The following is a 23,161-nucleotide window of genomic DNA, read 5'->3' as shown; positions in this document are numbered from 1 at the left end:
GAGAAGACGGAGGCCACACTTCGCTCAAGGGAATTTGGGAATACAATAGAAGAGCGTGGAATCAACCATTAACAAGGTAATCCTCTTTTCGTAATCTTTATCGTAAAACGTAGTAACACCCTAAGTCCGTGGTTCCCAACAGTGACATGTGTGTGCCAAAAAAGAAAGAAAAATAATATTTTTTGTCTTGTTGTTGTTTTTGTTGCTTGTTTTTTTCAGGACATATATATAGCCGTTCATGTGTGTTTTTGAATTTATTTTTTTAAGTTTCTTTGCAGATTGGCGGACTAGACTCTTCGGTTTCCTCCCAGGTCATCTAAAAAACAGTTGTTGCACGCCCTCCGTTCACAAACTGCTTGTAAGTTATCTTCTTTCACTCTTTTTTTCTTTCTTATCTGTGAGTCAATCGTATTTGTCTGTAGTTTACGAATTTAAGATGGCCGACTTTTCCTCATCGTCATCTTCGCGTAGTGCTTCCAATCGGGATCCTGGGAAACGACCCTTAGAGGAGGGTGATGAAGAGTCTGTTTTGAACTTGGATAACCTTGAAATTCCGGATTTAGGTCAATGTGGATCTTTTGATTTTCTGGAGAGCGATGATTTTTTAAAGGGTATGCCCACCGGTCCTTTGCCTTCTCCTCCTCTAAGTCCTCGTACCCTAGATTTCAGGAATAGGGTAGTCGAGGAGAGCCTTCAGTTAGGCAGGATCGAGTTTGAGAGTAAGCTCAGTCTGAATTATCTTAGTTATTACATCACCGCCGACCCTCCTGTGAGCAAGTTGAAGAGTTATATCGACCTGTCTAATGGTTATCGGTATCGGGTGCCGACAGCTGATGAGAGGGTTTGGATGATGCCCGAGTTCGGAATGCATGGAGTTACAATGATCATGTTTCAATTTGATCTTCGTTTGACGATGCATCCTTTCTTCCTGACGATGTATGAGGCCATCGGGTGTGGCCTTGGACAGTTGACGCCAAATTCTATTGCTCAGTTAAGTGGTTTCGTGGCATTATGTTGTGATAAGGGTCGACCGCCGACTCTAAAGTTATTTTTCTCTATTTACGGTGTGCGTTATAATGGCGGGCAAGTATACTTCGACTCTCGACATAAGAGGATGAAGATTGTTAGCGTTAGATCATCGAACTCCGGTTATCACACCCAATGGTTGTTCGTTGGGGGTCCTGATTTGGTATTTATAAAACCTAGCGGGAAGGTTAATCAGGGTACGATCGATTATTTGAACAACTTGGAGAAACACGATACTGCTTATCTCGATGAGTTTCATGGGTCGAGAACATGGTATACGCATTTAGACTTGAAGGATTCTGGCTTTTTGGAAATGCACGATTGTAAGGGGGATGCCTTATTTGTTGTTGCCCCTATTTTGTCTATGTGACTTGTTTTGTTTTTGTAGTTGTTACCGTAAGCTTTTATCTGTTTGTTTTCGTATGTATATATATAGAATCTCTGATTCGCTTCTTTTTATTTTGTGTTTCAGTGGCAGGAGCCTCTTTGAAGAAGGTTTTAGACGGCGGGGTTCGAGAAGGGATGGATAAGGCAATGATGCTGTTGTTGCAATGTGCTTCAAGGAAGCCTTCTGATGCGGCTAAACCTGGACCGTCGGGGGTTCCTCATTCGGTTTCTGTAGAACTGCTCGATGATCAGGGGAATAAAGTGGTCGAGGATAATGAAAGGGTCGTGTCAGACATCGTCGCGTCTTTGACGGGAAGAAGATGAGGTCTTGGCTGGTGGTCAGGAGGTTGTTGCTGAGGGAGTAAACAAGACTTTGACGGTTGCTGGAAACAAGGTTTTTATGGGGAATACTGTCGACCCGCACTCTAAGAAGGAGGTGATGAGGGTCGAGATTCAGCCCTCCGAACGATGGACGGGTGGATCCACCGTGCCTTTGAGGGCGCTTAATCTTTTCAATCTTCCTCAGGATTCGGTGGCGTATGAGGGTCGAAGGCGTGAGGATCTTATTGATCGATGTAAAAGTCGGGCTGGACGGGTATGCGTACCTCCTTCTTCCAACCCTCTTTTTTTTTATATCTGCATGCCACACATCACTTGTCATACGTATTCTATGTTTATTTACTTTATCATTTTTTTGTGAAGTTCCTTTCCGATTTTATGCACATTGTGGAGGATTACAAAGCTGATGTCGATGGCGAAGCTCGTTCTAAGTTAGAGGCTGAGATTGCTGCTCTGAAGGGGGAAAAGAAGAAAGTCGGGGCTAGTTTTGCAGAGCTCGAGAAGAGGGCGGGTGACTTGGCTAAGGCCAATACTGCGTTCCCGAGGAAAATTGTGGAGATGGAAGTTGCTGAGAAGACATTAAGTGACATGGTGCAGGAGCTCGAGGGTCGACTTCGCGAAGTCGATAAAGAACTTGATGAGGAGAAGAACAAGCGTCAAGGCTTGGATCGACAGGTTGAGGGGATGGATAGCTCGTATAGATTGATAGTAAAGGAGAATAAAAATTTGAAGCGTGAGGTAGAGAAAGGTATGGAAGATATCGTCGATGCTTTAGGCGATGGTTATGGAAGATGTTATCGTCGGATGGAGGAGGCTGGTTTCACCATCGAAGGTCATGCTTTGGAGGATTATCTTCGGGATCTTGCGTCGAAGGGCAACGATGCATGAAGGCGGGGTATGCCCCGTGGATCTTTGTAATTGAATCAAGCATTTTTATGAACTTAAGAATTTTATTGATGTCACCGGATGACGAATTTGTAGTATGTGCTAGACTTGGTTAAAAAAATTTACCGACTTTGCTCGCTTATCCTTCTCTCTCTTTTTTTATTGAATTTTCTTAACTTGATTCATCAAACTTGCCCAGTGCTTAATCATGTTGCATATTTAGAAAATGCCTTGGATTGAATATTCTTCTTTTTATGAGATACAAATATATATCCTGATACAAATTTTCAAGGGTTATCCTTTTGTTTTTGCTGCTTGTGTAAGAGATAAAGTAAACAAATATTTATGTTCCTTATTTCTTGAAATAAGTTAAAAGCATTCATTTGTCATAACTTAACCACCCCTCGATGAGGGTCTCATAACGACCCTCATTGCATCGAGGGTTTGTATTTGGTATGGCATTAACTGCCTCAAGATAACGAGCTACAGATGAAATTAAATTACTGATAGAACTTTTTGAGATGAATCCCATTCCAGGTGTTTTTGACGGGCTTTCCGTCGAGGTGAGCAAGTTCATAGGTCCCCGTACTTACCACCTTCGAGACCCGATAAGGTCCTTCCCACGTTGGTTTGAATTTTCCTGAAATAGTGGGTTGTGATGTCGGGGAATTCCTTAGGACGAGGTCATCAACCTTGAGGTCTTTGGGCTTGACCTTTTTGTTGAAGTATCTTGCGGTTTTTTCCTGTTGGGCGACCGTCCGCATTCAGGCTTCTTCCCTTGTTTCTTCTAGCAAATCATTGTGAAGTCCTAGACCTTCGAGGGAAAGGACAGGATCGAACACATCGACCTGTGGTGAAGTTAGACTTACCTCAACGGGTATGACAGCGTCAACACCGTAAGCAAGGCGGAAAGGAGTTTCACCTGTTGCGCTTCGGGGGGTTGTTCTATACGACCACAACACATTTGGGAGTTCATCGACCCAACAACGGGGTATTTCTTCAATTCTTTTCTTCAGAACTTACAGGATGGTTCTATTTGTTACCTCCGCGAGTCCATTAGCTTGGGGGTATGCTACGGACGCCTTGATATGTTGAATTTTTAAGTCAAGAAGGGCCTTCTCGAACTGCTTCCCTACAAACTGTGAGCCATTATCAGAAACTAGGATTCTGGGGATCCCGAATTGAAAGATAATATACTCCATAAAGAATTATATCATTTCCTTTTCTCGGATCTTGGAAAGGGGTTTTGCTTCAACCCATTTGGTTGCGTAATCAACAGCGACTACGATGTATTGGCACTGATTTTTGGATTTTGGAAAGCGATCCACAATATCTATTCCCCATTGAAAAAGGGGCATGGACTGAGTATCGAATTTAGCTCAGTCGTGGGTCGACGGTTTACATTTCCATGGAGTTGACATGCTTGGCATTTTTTTGACATAATCTTCACAGTCCTTTCGAATTGTGGGCCAGAATAGACCTTGTCTGATTACTTTAAGGGCTAAAGATTTCCCCCCAAGATGCTCATCACAAATTCCTGTATGTATCTCAACAATCGCCTGGAGAGCTTCTTCCAAAGACAAGCAACGTAGTAGTGGTTCAAAGAGAGCACGTCGATATAACGTGGATCCCACAACACAGTAGTTTCTGTCTTTGAACATAAGTGTGCGAGCCTCCGTTTTATGTTCAGGCAGCTTGTTGTCGATGATGTAGTCGAGGAAAGGTTGGCGCCAATCGGGCTTAGTCTGGATCTGATTAACTGATACTTCGTCGATGGAGGGGGTCGCTAAGACATCGACGTATATCGGGCTGAGGTTAACAGGAAGATTGGATGACGCCAGTTTGGTAAGAGAGTCGGCCCACTGGTTCTCCTCTCTGTCGATATTTGACATTTTCCAAGAAGAGAATTTCTTAAGTAGCTCTTGTGTTCTTGTCAAGTATTGGGCCATCCTTTCGTTATGTGTCTTAAAATCGCCACTTATCTGTCTAGAGACCAATTGAGAATCTCCAAATATATTGATGACCTCTACTTCAAGATCGGACGCGAGCTTTAGTCCTGCGATGAGTGTCTCGTATTCAGCCACATTGTTTGTGGCGGAGAATCCGAATCTGAGGGCTTGTTGGATTTTGAATCCTTCTGGACTGATTAATATAACCCCCGCTCCTCCAGAGTTGGATGTCGAGGATCCATCTACAAGCAAAAGCCACTGGCGTGATTGGTCATCCTCTGGCTTTTGTGCTTTGGATTTGAACTGGCATTCAACGACGAAATTTGAGAGAACCTGGGCTTTGATCGCCGTTCGAGGTTTGTACTCGATATAGAATTGGCTTAACTCTATAGTCCAGGCTGCAAGCCTGCCCGTTATGTCGGGCTTGTGTAAAATTCTTTTCAGAGGTAGATTGGTGAGAACATGGATTTCTCTCGCTTGAAAATAATGCCGAAGTTTTCGGCTCGCGACCACAAGAGCGTATACGAGCTTTTCGACTTGTGAATACCTTGTTTCTGCGTCCCGAAGTGAGTGACTGATGTAGTATACAGGGATGTCTTTTCCTTCATCGACACGAACCAAGACTGCCGCAACAGTCTCGTCGGAGGCAGAGAGATACACTCGTAGCGGCTCGCCAGTTAAGGGCCGAGTTAAAACTGGAGGATTTGTCAAAAATATCTTTAATTCCGTAAAATTCTTTTCACAATCTTCATTCCATTCAAACTGTGAGGATTTAGAAGCTTTCTTCATTGCAGAGAAAAAAGGGAGGCACCTCTTCGAGGATTGAGGGATGAACCTTCGAAGCGCGGCTATACACCCGGTGAGTTTTTGTAGGTCTTTGATGGATCTTGGTTTGTCCATTTCCAGAATTGCTTTTGTCTGAGCTGGGTCGGCCTCGGTACCTTTCTGGGTGACCAGGAACCCTAAGAATTTACCCGCCGTAAGGCCGAATGAATATTTTGCTGGGTTCAGTCGCATGTTGTTTGCCCTTACGTTAGTGAACGTTTCTCGAAGATCTGCTACATGATCTGAGGCAACTTTTGATTTTGTAATCATGTCATCGACGTATATCAGCATGTTCCTTCCTATTTGTGAGGAGAATATTTTATCCATCATCTGTTGAAAAGTGGCACCCACATTGATTAATCCGAAGGGCATCACCTTGTAACCAAATACTCCCCTATGCGTGATGAACGCGGTCTGTTGCCAATCGTGGGAATCCATCTTAATTTGATTATATTCTGAAAAGGCGTCCATAAAGGAGAGGAGTTCATTTCCCGTCGTAGCATCGATGAGTTGGTCGATATTCGGCAAAGGGTAAAAATCTTTGGGGCATGCCCTATTAACATCTGAGTAATCGATGCACATTCTCCATTTCCCATTGCTTTTCTTAACTAGGACCACATTTGATATCCATGTGGGAAATTGCACATGCTCGATGAAGCTGGCGTCGAGGAGTCGGTCGACCTCTTGGTCGATGGCGGCTCTTTTCTCGGCCGAGAATATGCAGTATTTTTGTCGCACCGGCCTGGTGTCCTTACTAATGTGCAGCGAGTGTCGTGCCACGACCTCCGGAATCCCGGGCATCTCCTTCGGATCCCAAGCAAAAATGTCGGAGAATTCCCGGACAAGGTTCGTGATTTCTTTCTTGAGATCTGAGGAGAGACTCTTGCCAATTCTTGTTGTTTTATTGGGGTTTCCTTCAAATACTTCTATATCTTCAGTTTCCTCGAGAGGAGAGCATGAATTGCTCGTAGATGTGTCGATCAATTCTCTTGGATCGATGTCGAGTACTTGATTGACCTCTAAATCTTCATCTGTCTTTTTCCTTGGAGAAATAGTGGTTAGGTAACACTGCCTAGTCGTTGCTTGATCACCTACCATTTCTCCTATACCAAAATCTGTAGGGAACTTCATTTTCAAACGGGAGATGGAAGTTATAGCTCGAAGGGCGGTATTGTCGTTCGTCCCAATATTGCGTTGAAGCTTGAGGATGCACTGATCACGTGGAACTTGACCATCTTCCAAATCTGGCATGGGGGGGAACCAAAGAGGACCGGCATGTCGACTATTCCAACTATATGTACCTCATTCCCTGTAAACCCGTATAAAGAAGTTCGAGCATTCTCCAGGCGTCGATCCCCGAGATCCATTCGGGAGAAGGCATGGTGGTATAGAACGTCCACAGAGCTGCCATTGTCGACTAGCATCTTTTTTACCGTGTTGTTTCCCACTCGTGTGGTGATGACAAGAGCATCCTGATGGCCCTCGATGAGACCAGGGCGGTAGTCATCATCTGAGAAGGAAATGACAGGAGAAGGGTTTGCTCGAGGGCATTTAGTTGTTGGTGGGTTGACATTAAAAACTTCTCGGGCATAGTTTTTCGGGAATTGTGAGAGAGTCCCCCAGCTGTTATGCCACCAAATATAACGTCAATTACCCGATCCTCTTCATCTCGTCTATGACGTCGAGGAGAATCTTCCCGCTGTACATAATACACTAGCTGTCCTCGGCGAATTTTCCCCTCAATGAGGTTACTGAGTTGAAAGCATTGTTCAGTTATGTGACCTGTATCTTCGTGGTAATCACAGTATCTAGAGCTTGGAGGACGATCCGGTTTAATGGGTCTCGGTGGACGATAGTCCGGCTCTGTCTTTAGGACCGCTAAGATGGTCGTTTTTTCAATGTTAAGCTTGGTGAATTCTTTCTCTGGTCGACTGCGGGGTTGCCAATCCCTCTCTCTTCTGTCCCTTGGTGGATGGTCGCCAGCACGACCAGGTGGTGATCGGGGACGCTCTTGACGTGTCACGCACGGGAGATCGCGGACTGTAGCTGCGGCGTCGTTCGTATCTGGAGGAGCGTTTAGGAGACTGTTCTATAATTTGAAATGCTGCTTGTAAGGTTTTCGGTCTTTTCTCAAAGATCTCCTCTAAGAGTAATCCATGGCGAGATTTGTCAATGCCTGCTGTCAAAAAATTGACTGCCATTTGCTCGATTAGATCTGGAATCTCTGCTATTTCTTCTCTGAATCGGGTTAGGAAACTTCGGAGACTTTCTCCTGAGCGTTGGTGCATTGTCATTAGGGAAGCTGTGACCTTTATTCCTTTGTGGTTACTGGAGAAACGAGCTTGAAACTTGCTCTTTAGGGTCGCCCATGAGTCAATCGACCGATGGGGCAAATTGTTGTACCATCGAAGGGCTGTGCCTTGGAGGCAAGTGGAGAAAAACTGACACCGGATGACCTCTGAGTGGCCGAAGAAGGCCATGCGTCCGTCGAAGGTATTGAGGAATGCTAACGGATCCGAGGATCCGTCAAAATGATCGAGGGCGGGAGTTTTCAACATCCTGTCAATGCGTGCTTTCTCGAGTACCAACGATAGGGGGCTCTCAGAGACGGTTTCAAACCCTGACTGATTTCTCATTATGGTACGCATCTGGGCGATTTCTTCCTGCATTTTGGCGAACTCCTCATGAGAGACAGATTCCGTGGACTCAGTCTGACGCGAGACATCGGCGGATGACACTGTCCTCTGTCGACGCTCGCGCGGTTGTGAGTATGTCGACTCTGCCGACGGCTCATACTCGTACTCGGCATCGTCGTCTTTGTCATAGAATTCATCATCCTGTTCTTTATTTTGTATTGTAGTTTGTTGGAGCTCTCGACGGAGACGGTGAATCTCACGTTTTCGTTCGAGTTTGGCCTGCAGCCTCCGAGTCTCGTGTTCTAGAAGCTCGAGTTCTTCATCTGAATCAAGTGGGTCTTCTGGATTTTCTTGATCTTGGACTTTTAGCCTTTCTTTCTTTTCCAAATGTAGTCGTATGTCGCTCGAGAGAACTTTCTTACCTTTGGAGGTCTGTACTCTAAAACGCTGATCTGAAATGGTCTTTCTTTTTTTGTTTCTTTGAAATGTATCTTTCAAGTTCAACGATTGGCCTTCAGGAGGGACTTCGGGTGGGGGGAACAGGCACTTCGGCTTTAAGGCCGGTTGTTTGGGCAGTTCGTGATCGCCGTGGGTCGAGGGGTCGGCGGCAATTTCTGCCGTCAACTCCTTTACCTGAGTCGGTCCGACGGTTCCCGGATCAAGCTCTTCCACAATCATTTTCTGGTTGGATCTGTTAAAGCAAAACTCCTTCTAGCGCCAAATGATGTTCCAACAATATTATTATATTATTAGACTATGATTTTAGGAGATTGTCTCTTTACTTTAATTTGCCAACCCCCTCAAATGAGGTTGTTGTCTTGTATTTATACTAAGTCCCAAATGAGCTTTTACCTTACAAAGTGGACCTTCTTGTGCTTTACATTATATTTCACAATTATCCTAACTATAATTCATTTGGGCCCTATTGTCCTGGTCCAACACTTCCAAACGGGTCTCTCTCTCCATATCTCCCGTGTATGTGATTCCTTATTGGTGTACTATTTGCTGGTAATTTGTTGCAAATTTTAATGAGGTAACTGGTAAAAGTGTGAATTAGAGATTAGTTAAAATGAGGTAATTCAATTAGGATCAACGAGAATACGAATGAGGATTATGCAATAATGTCAACAAATTAGTGTAGTGATTCAATATAATTGAAACAACCAAACACAATTATAGAGGATCCAGGGATTATATTAGTTCCGGTTTGAGTTGTTAGTAACAAAAAATGTAAATCAGTTTTTTATGACAAGTTTAATTGTGTCTATTGATGACGTCCAACGTCCATTCCAGGAGATTTGGACAAGTTTGCATAGTCAAGACATTCTGACTTAAATTAGCTTTAGTTGAAGACATCCTGTTTTTATTCAGAAAGTAAGAGTTACTTCGTTTAGTTTATTTCAACCTAATTAATTACTTTTTTTGACGAGACCTAATTAATTACTTAAGATTGATGAGTAAGAAGTTTCTGAAGAGCCAAATGCCATTCCAAGAGTTTCAGATAAACTTCTTTATATACAGTACCCTTGCTTATTAGCAGTTTCTATCTATTACAGTCTCAACCACCAAGTTGATAATACTTGGGATTTTATCTTTTATGTTGCTATACCATTGAACGTTTTTAAGGTTTTCAATAAAATACTTGCAGGATTTGATTGACACAAACAACAGACTACGAATAATATAAGGAAAATGCCGAGCAATGACAAAGAGGTTTTAACTTGTATATTCATCAAAATTAATATAAAAATGTCTTGCAAACACCGAATGTTTCTTGTCCAATCGGACTATCATAAGCATGCTGGACTATCATAAGGATGCCTCAGACTACGCTAACTACGCTAACTGTACTTTCTAGTTTTGAGTTATTATCGGAACTATCACTTTGTGGGCTATCGTATTGTAATTTCTCACGTACTTATGTTTCTAACTTTATGTTTATGCGGAATATGTATTTGTCTTTATATACTTACAGGAACTTATGTTGGACTGTACATTATGCAGATTCGTTTGGTATCAAAATGACACTCTTGTTTCAAACGATTTCACTGGGATTTTAGTAACTCACAGTAAGTTCCCTGCTGTAAATCTCATTAAGAGTGCATTGATCTAAAATGAGGACATGGATTAGAAACCTGGTTACTAGGTTGATTGCTATCATGTCAAGACTTATTGTTTCAACCACTGGGGTAGCATCAAGGGTTGGTCGTCAGGTTATCTTCACATCTGTTAAGATAACACAGCACAATTAATATTATATTATCTATTATTCTATTATTATTATATTACTAATAGCCCAACATGGGACCAATAAGAGACATTTTATTATCCTGAAAATTCCTGATACATTATATTACTAATAGCCCAACATGGGACCAATAAGAGACATTTTATTATCCTGAAAATTCCTGATACATTTTAATGAATGTGAAAAGACTTATATACCCTGATTATTACAAATTGCCTTGTCCAAACTCCAAACCCTTATCGGCCTATTTTGGGATTGTGGACACGATTGGAATTAAGTTAAGTTTTATTCAGGCGATTCATTGATCCAATTCTACCAATGTTCTTTTAGCCAGGTTTCTTTTTTGTGATCGGTTTTAGGGATCAGAATAGTAACCACCGGGGTCGTTAGCCATTCACCGTGGAATGTCTGACCATCTCAGTTGTGCCCGTCTGCCAGGTAATGTGATGTCACCTTTTCAATCTATGTACAAATATGTTATCTTGCACAGTCCATCACTTAGATAATGATAGATAATACAGAAGCCCCCAATTAAGTTATCGTTTAATAGTCAATTTAGGTGTGCTTGTGGCTTTGTGGGGTGTATTCCCTTATTGCAAGTTTTGGGAATTTGATGGCCTGAAATGCTGAGTAGAGAACTAAGGATATCATTTGTATGTCAGGGATTGATTCTTGTGCTTTGTGTCATCTGGACCATCTCTTACTCAAGTTCTGATATAATCTCTTATAGTCAAACCAGTAATGTTGCCAAAGGATTATGCAGATAGACTACAATAATTTAAGTATGTAGTATATTTTTTATGCCCAATTACATCATTAAAATTGCAGGATTAAAATTTGTGGTAAAATATTTATGCCTCGTATGCCAAGTTAGAGTCATAGAAAACCGGAACTAACCCAAATTGGGTGTTTACGTAGAACTATTATTTGTGCATTGAGTTCAGAATTAGGTTTGGAGTTATTTTATCGAGGCAAATTTGAAGGCTTTTGGATTCAAGTTATAATATTAGATAGTAAATGTATTTTCAAGATTGTGTGTGTATATATATATCCTGTAAGGCTGATCGTGAGCCTAATGTGCCAAATTTGGGTGAGAAAAGAAATGAAGGTAGCCCAAGTTCGTTATTGAGTTGGTCTTTTTGTGGAACATTGAGCTCAAAAATAAGACTGAGCTGATTTTATCGGACCAAATTTGAGAGTTCTGGATTCAGTTTATGATGTTATAATTGATTTTACAATTTTGTTTATGTGTATATCCTCTACATTAAATGGTCATACTTTGGTCAAAATTAAAATTCAAGGTCATATGAACTTACACCCGAAACACAAATAATGAAAATAATAAGAAGTGGAATTTCTGCTAACTTTTTTAGATGGTACGAAGAGACAGTTTCCTGAGAATTATTAATGAACGTGGCTAACTAAAAGACTACACCTTGTCAATACCTCAGTCTAATTTTATGTATTTTACTTTTACTTGGATTGTCATTCTTTTTTGTATATACAAGTTATGCACTTGGTGTTCAAATTGAAACACATAAAATGGAGTTGTAGGTTGCATATTTTTTTACCATTAATAGATTAATATCACCATTATTTATAACCTTTCATTATCCCTACTCCAGAAGCTATTAATGTATCTTGGTTTTACTAGATATTTTTAAGAAAGTGGAAGTAAGGGAATAAGTTCAGGTTGGGCTTTGTTAAAGAATCAACCTTTTTTTAAAGAAGCCTTGTCCATTTTCTAAAATCAATTATAGCTAACAGCTAGCTACCGATGACACATAATTTGATACCAAATATTCTGAAATTTAGGATGCTTGATAGTCGGCGGAGTATCCTTGGCACTGCTTAGGGTAGCCCCTCCTAATGCATTGTTGCATTGCATTAAAAATGTACATTTTGATAATGTTCATTTCCATGTATTCATGGTTGTGGATAAATTATAATTTTTTTATTTTTTTATTATTTTGTTATTGTTTCATTACTCAGTTTGTAAGATACTCCCTCCGTCCCTTTCAATTGTTTACATTTTTTAGAGAGTGTCCGACACGCATTTTAAGGTGCATATAAAGCATAGTTCTGTAATTTTTTTTTTACAATTTTGTTTTTCTGAATAAAAATTAAAACATTCAACTTTTATTCAGAAAAAGAAAATTGTAAAAATAAGTTACATAACTATACTTTTTATGCACCTTAAAATGCGTGCCGAGCACTTCCTCAGAAATGTAAACAATTGGAAGGGACTGAGGGAGTATGATTTTTGTAAGCATCTAAGTTTTATGTTATTGTATTATTTTTGCGGGCTTCGTTTAGTAGTGAGGCTCCTCGTGTTATTTCAATTAATATTCCAGGGTTCGTAGAAAGTTTCGCCTCTGTCAGTTTCACAATGACTTCATTAACTTATTTAATTTAATGTGTGCACATGTTTTGTTTTGGTATTTTTTGTCATGTAAAAATACTCAAAATTTATTTAAGTTGCCACGTTGAAAAACCGGAGATATATGTAACATCCCGATTTTTTTATAATTATTTTTAGTTGAATTATTTGATTTAATTATTTATTAATGTCGGTGTGCTGTAGTTAAAATAGTTTTATAAGTTTATTTTTATTCTTATATTCAGAATATTGGTTTAAGGGTATTAGTTTTAAAAAAATAGTAAGACTATTATAAAAAAAGAGTGAGGGTTTTAATAAAAAAAAGAAAGAAGGAAGAAAGAGTTAGGGTTTGAAAAAAAACAACAGGGAGAACAAAAAGAGATTTCTTACGTTTTATGAAAAGAGGAGAAGAGGGAAAGAGATGGAGAGAAGAGGAGAGATTAAAATAGATAGAAATGGAGGAAAAAAGAAGGTAAGACAGGGAGAAATAGATGAACAACAAAGTCAAATCGAAGATTATGGATTTGGAGTTTAAGGGATTAGGGTTTTTGTGATTTTGGGTTCTGAATTCTTTGTTAGCATTCTTGATAACTAAGATCTCGAGGTACGGACATCTTTTTTTGTACTCTTTTTTTTTTCAAATTCGAATTTGTGTGTACGGATATCTTTCTTATACTCTTTATTTCCGTATTCGAATTCGTATGTACTGATATTTTCGTTATATTCTAAATCTTGTTATACTTCATCGGAGTCTTGTGCTTCAAATCTAGTAATCTGAATTCTTGTGAAATTTGTATTTAATTCTCTGTTTATTGGATTGTTGTGATTCTAGACTCATCGGAAAGCTTATTTGATTATCTTCATCTTTCGTTCTTTACATTTTCTGAAATTTTACTTGTAAGTATCTCGAAATATGCAATTTATGAAATCTGGTGGGTCAAATTGTACTTGTACGTTCTAACTTCTTAAATTCATAGTAAATTGAATATTTGTTCAAATATTATGAGCAATACCATTCTGGAAAGCTCTTTTCGATATCTACAATTTACGTTTACATTCTGTTGCTAAATTTTGTGATTTTGATGTCTTAAACATCAAAATACTATTGTAAGCAGTGGCTGATTCTGTTCTGCAGTCCGCATTTATTTATTTTCTGAATTCATTACTTGTTCGTTTTTGACGAGCCTTACCATTCTGGAAAGGTCTCGGAATTTTCTACGACTTTCGTGTTTCGTACTTTTTTATTTGAATTCATCTTTATGCAGTAATTTGACATTCTTTGAAACTGATCAGGTTTGAGCTTATCAATAATTAGTGGTTTATTATGTTATTTTGTTTCGTGATGTTGGGTTATAGTGTTTTGAGGTTATTTTGATAAATTTATATATGATTTTGGAGATGTAAGATATTTGAGTATGTGATCTTTGAGTATTTATTTTGAGTTATTTATGTTATTTGTATGACTTGTGAGTTTGTAAGACATCCGTCGCAAGTGTATAATCTCGTGCTTGGCACCTCCTATGCGGTGTAATTAAATTGTATGGGCGTGTCGCCGAAGTTGTGGGACACGTATAGCCATGACTAGTATGTGTATGATTTGGCCTTTTGGGTAGCACATGCTTATTGCCGTGCAAGCCCCTGTAAGATATTGGATAACATTTGGTTTGTGCTGTGCAAGCCCCTGTAAGTTTTGATGACTACATATTTCTGGATTACCGAAATTGTAGGACATCCTGTAAGTGTAAGATTGTCTCCCATATTCATATGTAAGCTATTTTGTGTATTATTTTGTAAGTATGAGAATATGTGTAGGAGTACGTGTAAGGGTATGATTCCATTTTATCATTATTCTTTCGATTGTATTATTATTGTGATTATATTATGCGCAAGTGATATGATTAATTTGTTTAAAGACAATTGCTTTGATTTGTGAGTTGAGTATCTATTTTCTAATTGTCTCATTCATTATTTCTAATGATCTTCATTCAGACATTCGGTTGTACCTCGTCGTCTTTTAATATTTGTTCAGTTATGCTTTGTTTTATATCCGTATATGAGCCTTTCGCTCACTGTCGGTCCTGTGTTCTCTTTGTTTTCCTCCTGCAGGTATTCTCTCTTTTAGGTGGGTTATTTACGGGGAAGAGTGCGAGTTCCGAGACTTTGAGGAGTTTTGTATTTTCTTAGATTTTCTTTAGAGTTTGTTGGTGTGGTTGTAATTTAGTTATATTTTATTTCAAGAATTGTAAGTTTATCGGATTTTTGAAAAGTGGTAAAGTTTAACCAGTTTTTAATGGAGTTCTATTAATAGAGTTTAATGGAGTTCTATTAATAGAATTCTGGGTTGTTAAATATATGTGCAACCTGGGTCAATGCTGCCAAGAATACTGCTGAGCTAGAATTTGGAAGAGCCGGATACATTGATACCAAACTCAATACATAAAAGTAGCCTTGAATCTTAAGATTAATTTTTAATTAGATTTGAGGTGATAAAGAGAATTTATACATGTGCTGATTATGATAACTAAAATTTGAACATAACTTATACAATGCATGACCGGAGATTTGGGCATCGTGTCATCTTAAAGAGAACCCAGGTTTTGCAGAGAGTTCTAACTCTTCCGCCAAGGTAGATCCATTGACTATGAAAAAGGGGAGCGCAGATGAACTGTGTACTAAGTAGTAAATACTACTAATAACATGGTTTTCCAGGAGCTACATGCAACAAGAAGCCGGGCTCTATTACCTTCCAATCCAAGGTAAATTCGCATTTGATGTCAAATTTTGTAATGATTAATTGTTCATATCAAATGAATTGTAGTGTCTTCATCTGTATAATTTTAAATATGGAATTTTTTTAAATTTATCCATGAGTGCTCATAAAATTTTATCGTATACTATCATAGTCCTAAATATGCATTGATGTTTTACCATTGATGTTTTACCATTTTCTATATGAGAAAGGTTTAAAGGCTTTAATAATTTTGTATATGACTACATTTACGGTTTGTTTCATACTTTGTTTTGGCATAAAATCTCACTTCCCTAGAATCTTTAGGTTTTTACTTAAATATCATATTATCTATTATCAAGAAACTCAAAATTTTAGGTTTTGATATATAAATTCCAGACAATAAAAATGTGTGATTCTTATCCCAAAATACTACACAATGGCACTACCTATCGGGCTATTCTAACTCTGTAAGGTCACTACCAGTCTAAGTTACACTCCTTATAGATTTAAAACTTTAGAGCAGGTATTTTTTAAAATTATGAACATTGTTAATGGTTTGAGTAAGAAAATAATAACATGTTATGATAAGAAAAATAGAAATCAGTCGATGTACTTATTTATTAAACATGAAATAGCAAAGTTGTATTGTATGGCAAGACTCTATGGTTGAAATAATAATTTGATTTTTGGTTTTATATCCTTCATTCTCTTACATCAGATTTTGATTTCGTGTAATTGATAGATGTGGTGTATTATTGTATTTCCTGATTGATCGAGATTTCTATTGAGTTCAATTGTGTTATTAGTGTTGACCACCATTTGGTAAAGTCATAATTCCTTGAAGAGTAAATAGATGTTGGCAAAATATTTTGTTCATTTGTCTACCCAATAAGAAAACAGTTGCCCAAGCTCTTGCAAGGATTATTTTTTGAAAATCAGTTAGCTTTAATCGGTTATTATCTTTAAGGGATATCGAAGTGAGGTGTGAATATTGATAAAGTAATGGAAGCACCATATTTTAATTATGACTTTTTTTTAGTAGATCTATATGTTTATATTTATATAGAACTTTATAATCATGCAGCCAAGTTGACCCAGTTCTAATTTCGTAATTTTTTTTTGTATTAGGTGAATTTTACCTTTTGTATTGCCCATTTTATTCTACAGCCACATGTAGTGGACTGATGTTTTCTGGAGATGATATAAATAGGTAATGCCAGAATTAGATAATATTATATGATGCATGCCGCATTTTCTCACCTCTCTGTAATGACCTCAGGCTTTAAGCATACGTTCCTCGCATTATGATTTAATTTCAGTTATTTTTTTCAATTTAATTTAATTGCCTTAGGCTCTATTTGTAAACTACTTTGATTGTCAATTACCTATAATGCGAGCACCAATTAATGTGTAATTTCTAGAACATCGCAATTTTTTGATAATTTATGTTTATTTTGTAATTTCTCAAATAAATCTTTTACGTATTACCTTTGTGCAGGTTCTATACAAGCTTGTATAGATCACTTTAACAGAGGTAGCGAAGGTGCAGAAAATATTGAGGCAACTTGTGATAGTGTACAAAGGCCGCACGAAAAGTGACCAATTCTCAGATTTTGAGGAGTTAAGATGAATAATAGGAGTTTATAAGAGCAAGAGGGAAAATCAAATCATTCAAGGGTATGGCAAAGAGAATTCTTTCTCCCAGACTTGTATAAGGTATTCCTATAACTTTAATTATAAACTTATTAGGTCTATAATAAAGGTGTATGATCTGTATTAAAAATTTAATACGTGAGAAAAAGCTAGCATAAGAGTGAACACTTTTTGCAAATCTCAAGTTTAATAATCACGGAGCAAGTATTTCACAGTAGTATAACAATTCTACATACAGCGTTGAAGAGGACAAAAAATTAATAATATAGTTAAGTAATTTGGCCCAAAGTAAATAGTTAGGTTTAAGAATTAATAATTTCGTACTATGAGTGAAATTATACGCATGACATGCTTAGGTTGCAGAATTTTGTGCATAGCAAGGTTGCAAATTTCGTATACAATTATTATACACTATGGAATTGCAAAATAATAACGTTTATTGAATTTAATATAAAGGTCTTGTATGATGAATTGAAGTAGTCAAGATTTGTGTGTGAAATATAACATAGTTTCACTTTTCTTGCCCCCGTAAATATGATTCGTTTGATCGATTAGTATACTTTCAAAACATGCAGCACGTATGAGTTCATTAGGTTGAAAGTAGTACTCTAATATTTACTATATTTCCTTATCCTTTTCAAGCCGAAGAGAAATCGATTGGTTGCTGTAGAAAAAGATTTTTGAGTATACTTTAAGAATGGCTACTTTAAAGGTGGAGAGATATGCTATAAGAATGGGTTCTTGGTCACTTAGAGGGACTCACTCTATATACATAAAACAAAAATTGATATACTATATGCCTTTGTGCAATTATTGAACCTAATGAGGTTTCTTTGCCTAAACTCCTATGCTTCTTTTCCCGATTGTTTTCCTTTTTCTGGTAAGTTCAAGGACATTCAAATTTTTGTAAAATTGGTTCAAGAATGCATGTTTAAGAAGTTATATTGGTTCTTCAGCGAAGAGGGTGGAAGTTGGAGAAGTTAATAGGCAGTAATTTAAAACTCAAAGATCGTTATTTATCTCGCTACATTATATACCACTCATATTCCCATAAAACGCCATGTCTTTGAGATTTAGACTTTTTAATCTGTTAATGCAAATATTACTGGTCAAAGATATTTGGTTCCATTTTATACATACATATATAGTATGATCCTTTGTGTCCTCTTCTGCATAATATCATTTGTCTCTTTTTTACTGAATAACTAATTTTACCAATTATCTTCCGCAGGTGGGAAAAGCTGAAAATTACTACAAGATGAAATTCAAAATTAGTACTACATGTCGTACTTCAACAACACTGAAACAATGGTTAACGGGAGGCCGATCAGTTGTGGAGGCATGTTGTTTCCGGGATAATATTGTAACCTGCTCATGTATTGACATTCAAGCGAAAAAATGCATGAGAAGCAGAGGTGTAAGAACCTATTAGTCACGTACAATACTAGAAACGGGTCATTTCATGCTAGTTATCTATACTATATTACTAGCTTAAAACCCGTGCAATAGACGGACTGCACGTATTTTTTTTTAATATTACATAATTTAAAAAAAAATACTTGAATTCAATTCTTAGTTTTGTTCATTTAAAACTTTAAATGGTATGATTTCATGATAATTATATGAGTAAACGTATATGTCCATAACTTTTTAGAACATTTAAACTTATTTAACGTGATAACATTGGTAAGGGGAAATATTATTATATTGAAATTATTATTTTAATGAGGGTAAAAATATAATGTCTCAATTATGTTGGTATCTTAAAAATTTATTATTTTAGCATGGTGATTACTTAATCGATTAACTATAACTCTATAAAAGAGTTTTGAAAAAGGCAATATTATTGATTGAACGATATACTTTTATTGATAATTTTAAGTGTATTTAAAAAAATTATGTTTTAAATAAAATTTGATATTTTATTTTACATGGATAGGACACGAATTATACTAAGTCTATTTTTAATTTGATTTATCTCGGATCAGTGATTTACATTATTTTATTTTAGCCCAATGCCCAATACACCGACCAAATCAAACTAATTATTTTTAGTTTAATTTTTTTTTTTTAAATTCCGGATCAATAAGATAATTTTATTTTAAACTGAATAATTAGTATATATGTTTTTTTGTTAGTCGAATTATATTTTTATTTTAGTTATGTGTTAGTCTGAATCAATTATCAAATGTATTTTTTATCCTGGAGAAATAAAATATATTATTTTATTTATCCAAGTTCATTGGTATAATTTTTTAGGAGGATTGATAGTATTATTATTTTATATTAACCCGAGTCACATTATATATCAACCAAATTTTAAGAATTATAATTATTTTGTTTAAATTTAATTTAGCCTGAAATAACAAATTAGAATGATATATAACTCAATATGAATTAAAATTTAAATTGGTAGAAGAAGTTGAATTTAAATATAAATTATAGTGATATAGAGTTTGATATAAAATATAATTAAAATTGGTAAAGTAATAGAGGAAGTTGACTTCAATATCAATTAGAATTAGAATTGAACAACCCAATAATTAGACTTAGAACAATTAAACAAGGGTAATTAAGTAATTTCAGTAAGTAACGACTGACCGACTATCAAATTTTTAATGTTTCGTCTATTATAATATAGTATAGATTATAAGTGAAACATGGTTTCGTTTGGTCGGTTGGTTAACACCTTCCTAAAACATTTGTTTTCACCTTCCAAAACAAAGTTAAAACAAAAATAATTTAATTAAATATATTAAATCAGGTATTTAATATAAATACAAACTCTTTGAACTACAATTCAACTTAACTTCTAATTAACGTCAACTTCTTTTTCATCTTTTGCACAGAAAACTAAATAATTCCAAACTTGATTTTAAATGATTCATATTTTAATTCATATTTTAAATCCATGAGTATCACCCTACATACAAAAACTTTAACTTTTTTAATTTCAATAATACATAATTATTATCTTTTATAATTTACTTTTATATAATAAATAAATTATAAATATTATAATTAGCCCGTACATCGCACGGGTTAGAGGTTAGTATTATTAATAACCGGGGCCAATTTTGAGACATTTTAATCTTATTATTAAATTGTGAGACATTTTATTTTATTTTAATCTTGAGACATTTTATTCTATAGTAAAAGACAAGTTTGCCCATTGCTAGTCGAACGGTTCATAATCTTATACCTAAGATTTATGGTTCACAATTTGACAAAGCTGAAGGTGGATGATTTAGCATAGCTCGACTTTATATCCGTGGATTGAGAGTTAAAAACTGGGAATCGATGGTTCTAGGTGGCATATGCTTATTGTGCGGGTATGGTTGGGCAATTGAATTTCGTGGTTTTGCCGGGGGATCTCAGCCTTTCTTCTTATCTCCTTTCTCATGAGGTAATTGCCTGACTGATAGGGATAAATGAATCTGATTGTGTAAATTAAATATTATATTAATTATAATTAAAAATTATAAGAAGATGTATGATATTCTGACCAAAAAGGTTAACACATTGATCAGGCCTGATGCACCAGATCAGGCCTGATGGAACAAAGAAGGCCCAAAACCCTGATTATTAATTAATTTTGTAATTAATTAATAAGAGAGAAAAATAACTATTAAGATAAGTCCTATTGGGGATATAAATCCTTGTAGATTGGCCTCCAAGGAACCTCATGGGATAAGGAATCAGCTTCCTACTTCCTAGGACTCCAAAGTCCATTCTAATTCAGAAACTTGACCACCAAGTCTCCTATACCAAGTCCAATTCAAGGACTCTCAACATATATATAAGGGGCCTCACCCCACAGATCAGAACTACGTTTTAGACTTAGTCCTTGGAGGACATGAAAGTCACTACGTCCTTGGTGAGCCCTCGCCGCCATAGCCCCAAGGGCAAGTATCACCAAGAACTACGTTTTTTGACTTGATCCTTGACAATCAGCAAGGTACGTAGGCATCTTGTTAAGGCAGATTGAGTCACGAAACACAAGAGCAGTCAAACCGAGCCTCGAAGTTCACGTTCCTTAGTAATAAATACAGCAATTATATATCTTAGTTTTTAATCCATAACATTTGGCGCCGTCTGTGGGAAAGCACAACAACAACCATGGCGAGAACACGGAGAACAATTAAAGCTCTTGAGGAAGGAACACCATCGGGGACAACCCAAGTGATTTCGTCAACCGTGGAGGTACCTCCTCATTCAACTTATGCAGCCACCCAAGGAGAAGCCCAGATAGGGGTAACTGAACCTCAGCCACAAGGGACGATTCCCTCGGCTATTCAAGGTACGAATCCCCAAGTTCAACAACTACATGCACCTGTGAATTCTCGACCCATTGGGTACGAATATTCAACTGTTGTGACTACTAACCCCCCCTTATGGGATGCCGCTTTACCCCGAGGTTGGAGGAAGTGGACATGCTGGACGGAGTGAAGCACGAGGGCGATCGCCCCCTACATACGAGGTTTGGCTCCTATTCCTGATGATCAAGAATTTTCTGGCCCTTACACGGAGAGGGACTCCGAATCTTTAGATGATGAAATAGCCCCAAGAAGGAGACGTGCTGGTAAAGAGCCGACGGCTGATGGTAGCCACCGTCCTAGGAGCACTCAAGGGACGAATCCCCAAGAAGTGCAGGAAAGGATCAGGGCTCACGAGGCTGAGATTCAAAGGCTGAAGCGCGACTTGAAGACGCAGCAGACCACCAGACCCCCACTACCTCCTAGGGGGAGAAATCCTCCACCTATCATAGACCTGGATGGACCGACACGGAGAAGGGCTGTTGTCCCAAGGGCTGATTCTAGCAATCTTCTTCCCCTTGGAGATCCTGATGATCCTACTCCGCCCTTCACTGAAGAAATAATGAATGCCCATATCTCAAGGAAGTTCAAGATGCCAACTATCAAAGCTTATGATGGCACGGGAGATCCCGCTAATCATGTTAGGACATTCTCTAATGCACTGCTGTTGCAGCCCATGAATGATGCTATTAAGTGTCGGGCCTTTCCTCAAACCCTGTCGGGTATGGCTCAAATGTGGTATAGTCGTTTACCCCCAAACTCTATTGGGTCCTTCAGAGAATTAAATCAGGCTTTTATTAAGCAATTTATCAGTGGGAGAGTGCATGAGAAAAGTTCAGCATCTCTTATGAGCATTGTGCAGGGAACAAAGGAATCCTTGAGAGACTACCTGAATCGTTTTACAAAGGAGGCTTTAAAAGTCCCAGACCTTGATGATAAAGTGGCCATGATAGCACTGCAACAAGGAACTAGGGATGAGTTTTTCAAGATATCCTTGGCCAAACGCCCCCCTGAAAGCATGTTGCAGCTCCAGGATATGGCAGGGAAGTACATCAAGGTGGAAGAAAGCATGAGGAAGACCATAGTGAGTAATGAGCCCACTGGAGGCAAGAAGCGGAAAACTGATCTGGAGTATATTGCTAAGGACAAGTATCCTAGAACTGAGGGAAATCCTGATTCAACCCCCAAGAAGGGAGGACCTGGGCAAAAATTCACCGAGTAAGATCTTGATGGAAATCGAGAAAGATCGGAATATTCGTTGGCCTAAGCCCTTGAAGGCTGATCCTTCCAAGCTAGATAAGAGCAAGTATTGCAGATTTCACAAAGATGTTGGTCATGACACCGATGAGTGTAGGTAACTGAAAGATGAAATTGAGTTCCTCATTCGAAAATGAAGATTGAACAAATATACTGGAGAAGGTAAGGATAAGAGTAATAATGGAAGGAAAAACTTTGAAGATCGTAGGAGGGACCAAGACGATCAGGGGAGGAATCCCCAGCCTAGAGGACCGGTTATAAATACAATTTTTGGAGGGCCGCGACCCCGAGGGCCTGTGATAAACTCAATCTTTGGAGGACCAACAGCTGCTGGATTATCCAGGAACTCCATAAAAGCATATATTAGAGAGGTTATGCATATTGTTGGAGAAGCCCCGAAGAGGGCCAGGACAGAAGTGACATTGGCTTTTGATGATTCTGACCTAGAGGGTGTGAAATTTCCTCATGACGACCCACTGGTCATAACACCGATAATAGGAAATAGTTCGGTCAAGAGAGTCCTTATGGA

At 37.8% G+C, this 23,161-nt stretch overlaps 1 protein-coding gene and 1 long non-coding RNA gene across 8 annotated transcripts in view; both read left to right on the top strand.

Moving 5' to 3' along the window:
* The first annotated feature begins 10,496 nt into the window (after nt 1-10,496).
* LOC141725089 (uncharacterized) lies at nt 10,497-18,558 on the top strand. 2 transcript variants are annotated; one of them, XR_012577007.1, is made up of 5 exons: nt 10,497-10,733; nt 14,782-15,431; nt 16,535-16,616; nt 16,905-17,122; nt 18,291-18,558. It is a non-coding gene; the product is annotated as an uncharacterized LOC141725089 (long non-coding RNA). The 2 variants fall into 2 exon arrangements; XR_012577006.1 differs by lacking the exon at nt 16,535-16,616 and having other exon boundaries at nt 10,504-10,733.
* Nucleotides 18,559-20,239: 1,681 nt separating this feature from the next.
* Nucleotides 20,240-23,161, top strand: part of LOC141725087 (uncharacterized) — a 28,894-nt gene continuing 25,972 nt past the window's right edge. For 4 of the 6 annotated variants that reach the window (XR_012577003.1, XR_012577005.1, XR_012577002.1 and 1 more), the window contains exon 1: nt 20,247-20,465. The gene's annotated coding sequence lies outside the window, so the exon portion shown is untranslated. Of the gene's footprint in view, nt 20,466-23,161 lie in introns of all 6 variants that reach the window. The other 2 variants (XM_074527475.1, XM_074527474.1) reach the window with 1 other exon arrangement.

This window comes from Apium graveolens, chromosome 5 (genome assembly GCF_009905375.1).
Source record: "Apium graveolens cultivar Ventura chromosome 5, ASM990537v1, whole genome shotgun sequence".
NCBI classification, from domain to species: Eukaryota; Viridiplantae; Streptophyta; class Magnoliopsida; order Apiales; family Apiaceae; genus Apium; species Apium graveolens.
This window is presented reverse-complemented; position numbering and strand designations above follow the sequence as displayed.